Source organism: Dermacentor variabilis, chromosome 6 (assembly GCF_050947875.1).
Source record: "Dermacentor variabilis isolate Ectoservices chromosome 6, ASM5094787v1, whole genome shotgun sequence".
Classification (NCBI taxonomy): domain Eukaryota; kingdom Metazoa; phylum Arthropoda; class Arachnida; order Ixodida; family Ixodidae; genus Dermacentor; species Dermacentor variabilis.
Window position 1 is genome coordinate 88,002,206 of NC_134573.1, and position 4,366 is coordinate 88,006,571.

Here is a 4,366-nt window from a genome sequence, read left to right on the forward strand (position 1 = left end):
ACACAGCAAACACTGTGAAGTATTTTTTTCATGCAAGCCAGCACACTAAGATTCTCAATGCATTTTCATTTTGCCGTAAATGCATAGGCACAACAGGCTTGGCGCGACATCCACATCTCGCACTGCAACGAATTGTGCAATGCCTTGCTGTTTCATAGTGCGGCCGATACATGACGCATGACCAAAATTCAGAATTATGCATACTAAGTAATTTGTGCTACGTACTAAGTAATCTCATAAAAAACCCCAAGTTCTTTGTGAGATTAGCATTCACAGGGTACTTCACACAATTTGTGATATCCATTTATCTATTTATACTTCATTAACCTCCTTCCCCAAAAAGTGTGCCATATGGAAGGCACCCTGATAGACAAGTAGAACGATCGGTAAAGTGTCAGCAACCAGCGAAAAAGTCAGTATCATAGGCTGCCGCATGTGTGACGTCGGTAACAAAATTTAAATCGGCTACACAGAAGTGACAAATTTGGGAATATGGTGCGTCTAGACATTGCTTCAATGCTAATCACAGTAACGCTGACATTGAAGGCACCTTAATTCCTACGTACGTTCCGTCGACATACCCGACTACGTTCGTAATGTTTCCGCGAAGTAAGAAGCGTTCTTTTATAAATGCCCGCTCAGCCGCAGTCTTTGGGAAAGCCAGCCACCGCTTCAGCACTGCCGCATCAATAAGCGCATCAGACATCGCTGACACAGAGGCTCACAGTAGTTTGATGACGTCCAATGTAACGCTCGGCGCCGACGCTTCCCTGAAAACTCCCAGTCCCGTAAAAACGGAGGGCGCAGAGGACTTGCTCTTCAACGGTGAGCGAATGAAGCCCGCCACGCTGTCTCCACGGACGAGGGTCTTCGCCTAGCTCGTCACACAGCCAGCACACTGATGTCTTCGACAGGCCAAAATGACGCTGAAACTCCAGGGCGGTCATGCACGCGAACGGGTCCAGACGGTCATACTGACGCTTGCTGCCGCTGGCTGCAATAACACAGGCTGCTGCCGCCGCCGCCATGTTCCCGAGTTGAACTCGGAGGGGGTTTCGCGATGTACGAGTTTAGCACGAGTTCGCCTGTCAATCAAAGCCAGAGGTCACGCCCCGCGCGAGGCACGTAACTCTTGTGCGCGCACCCACCACGGTTGGGCCACGCCCAACTTATCTTTCGGCAACAGCGACGCGGTGCCGAGCTGAGAGGCATCAACAATATTCACCACCGACATAAAACACGCACAACACACTAGGGAGTTTTAGAATAGGGGCCCCAATAGTTTGGGGCCCCAAAGAGCTTTGCGGGTGTTAGCGTTGGGGCACGTAGGAGTGAAGAGTTTTAGAATAGGGTTTTACGTTTGCGGATAGCGTCTTGCGCTGACAGCGCCACTACGGCGTCAAAGAAAAGATATTAGAAATAATTAAATAAGATATACCATTTTATGATAGGAATAATAATTTTGACTTGCGTGTATTCGCATTTAATTACAATGTAGAGGCTATTCTTAAGCAGCTAACAATTAGTTGCGCTTAGTTTTGAGCAAACAAAACTTTACTAGCCTTCACCAGCCAAGCTTAGCCGTGTTAGGCCTACGAGCCATAAAATCCACAATCGAATTCAAAATCAGCGGCGTCTAATGAGTCAATCTTCATAACACACGCTAGTTGAGAGAAAGCGATAACCGCAGTCACTTCTCCTAGCTTGCGAACTTCAACGCGTTACCGCGAATCGAACCCATTTTGGTGCTAGGTTAGAGCCGTCGCTTCGATGGGTGCCGCCATGTTTGCCGACGCAAAACTTTTGGGGCCGCTATTTGGGCTCTCGCTAAATCGGTGAAATAGCGTTCCCAACGCAAAACCCAAAGGCAGTTTGCGTCTTGCGCATGCGCAGTGGCTTCGACGCTATTTCTTTGGGGCCCCAAAACGTTTGGGGTATTCTAAAACTCTCTACTGTCATCGGTGATGTACTGCGCACTACTATCAAAAACAAAGCGTTGACTGTCGCTGGCTCATGCATATATCTTCTCGGGCTGAGAGGGCCCCACAGCACGGTTTCATTGCCTGCATTGTGGCGACGTAGCGCACAGTAACCAATTATCGGCACGTCACTGTAGCTGCTTGCAAGGCGTCGATGTGCCGAGGGTGACGACGATGCTGAGGAGTGCGTATCGCAGCAGACGTTTGAGATGGCTGCTCTGTCATCGGTGATGTATCGGAGCCACAACGTCGTAAACACGATCAGCGTCCGAGAATCGCTCGCTCTTCTAGACCCAGTGCAATGGCATTTCTTCATCACAAGCGCTGCGCACTCAACAGTTCCAACACCTTCCTCAGTTCGAAGTCTCATTTCATAACCGCACACAAGAGCCCTCACCTGCCAAAATGCGATTGCTGCGGTGTCGTTACGATATCCTTCTGCGATCGCTACTGGCTCCAGCATAAGTAATCCGCAAGCACCTTGGTGCGCACAAAACACTCAACTACTGCGTACGTACATGCGCTCAGAGGCACTTTCACTGGGCAAGCGATGACAAGCGATGAATTGTGTCGATGGGAAGCACGCACTTCTTCACAATGCATCGCCGAGGCTTCGCGCACAAAGATAAACCGGTACATTTTCACTAAACTGCGCCACTACGGGCACTACGGACCGCCAATTTGCATTGACAGCCGTTGCTCCCGCATTTATGACTAGTATGTCGTTTTTAGTTGGTAAAGTGGAGGCCTTAAGGCGCCTGCGATGAACAGCCGTACAACGGCGCTGCGTTTCTATTCCCCTAATAGAGAAAGAGCGGTGATCACTGACATTATTGAGAATAGCACTGTAGCGCCCCTAGGCGACTTCTCACCGTATGAACTGCCTCGTGCGTGCGACCCGCTTCAATGTATCCGCTTCTAAGCTTTCGCCTCACTGTCGCCACTCGCGGCAAGAAGTACAAAATTTAATAATTTGCTCGATCTCCGTTTGTCATCACAAATTTCTAGCATTCAAAACGAAAAACAGACACTTAAAGAAATAAAAATGTTCGTTATTTTATTTGTTGTATTTTAACGTATTCGTTTGAGCGAAAGCGTAGGTGCAAGAATGCGCCGCATGTACCCTGTTCGCATTCGATCGAGGATAGAAAGATATCGCCGAAAGAGGAGCCACGCCCTTGACGCGCCCGGGAAAGGCGTGGCAAGCGGCTCACGGCAAGAGTGCAGACAGACAGCGGCACAGTCACAGTATTGCTAAGTTGCGATAATCCGTTGATAACAATACGCGGCGCTGGCGCGCTTCGTTGTGCAGCCTTCTGCGCTTGAAACGTGGAAGCAGCGTGCCGCGCAGGGTGCGCTCATGTTGTCATACGCGGCTGTTTGTCTACATAATTTCTTGCCTGTAGCTTTTGCGCGTTCCGCGCTATCTCCGTTCACTGACTGCCGTCGAGCAAACTCGGGTAAAACTCGCGTGAACGAGAAACTCGGCGCATCCTGCATAGCACCCCTGGTATTCCGTTCTGGACCTGATAATCGCGCCTTTGCACTCCTTCCCCAGGATTGAATGCAGCTGCCATTTGCGCTCTTTGATATAGACACCTGTACTTGTTTATCTTACTCCGGTGACCGCTATTCACCGGCTAATTAGGCGTTGTCGATCGGCGCAGGATGCACGTGCATATATCGAGAGTTTCTCGAACGTCATCAATGGTTCTATCCATTGTCTGTTGTCACCGAACCTTGTGTAATCAGAGTGTATGCGCGACAAGAATTGTGTAGTACTTTCTGGAAGGCACGCGGGGACCGGCGATTACGCTGGCACGTTCGAAGAGTCATGCGTAAAAGCCGACCCGTTCGACCCAGACATCAGGTTTTCGACGATTGCCGACTGAGTTCGCCGCTATCCTTGTGCTTTGAAGGCCATTTGCTTGTAGGGGCACAAGTTCGCGCAGTAAATAGTTAAGTTATTCAGTCTTGCTACTGTACTCTTGACCATCACTAAAACGTGACAATACATTCTGTAAAGGTACCCAGGCGACAGTTTTTGGCTTCGATTAAATTTTTCAAAGTTCGAATCACACTCAGCTCTTCGCTCTTTTTTAGAACTGTTTTTCCTGTCCTTTTATAAGAAGAAACACCTTACATTTTTTTTAACTCTTCCCACAATATCGTGGCTACGTTTCCGCTGTTCGTTCTTTCTTTGATTAGATTCCTAATGCTGTGGCATATCTCCTGGTCATCCAGCAGACTCTCATTCAGCTTCCACAACTGCCACTCCTCGTGTACCCTTCTTTTTATTTAATTTTCTTCAACTAAGGCTGTGACAAATGCGAAATCTTGGAACCCATTATGACACACGGTCTACGATGAAATACTGCTAGACACGT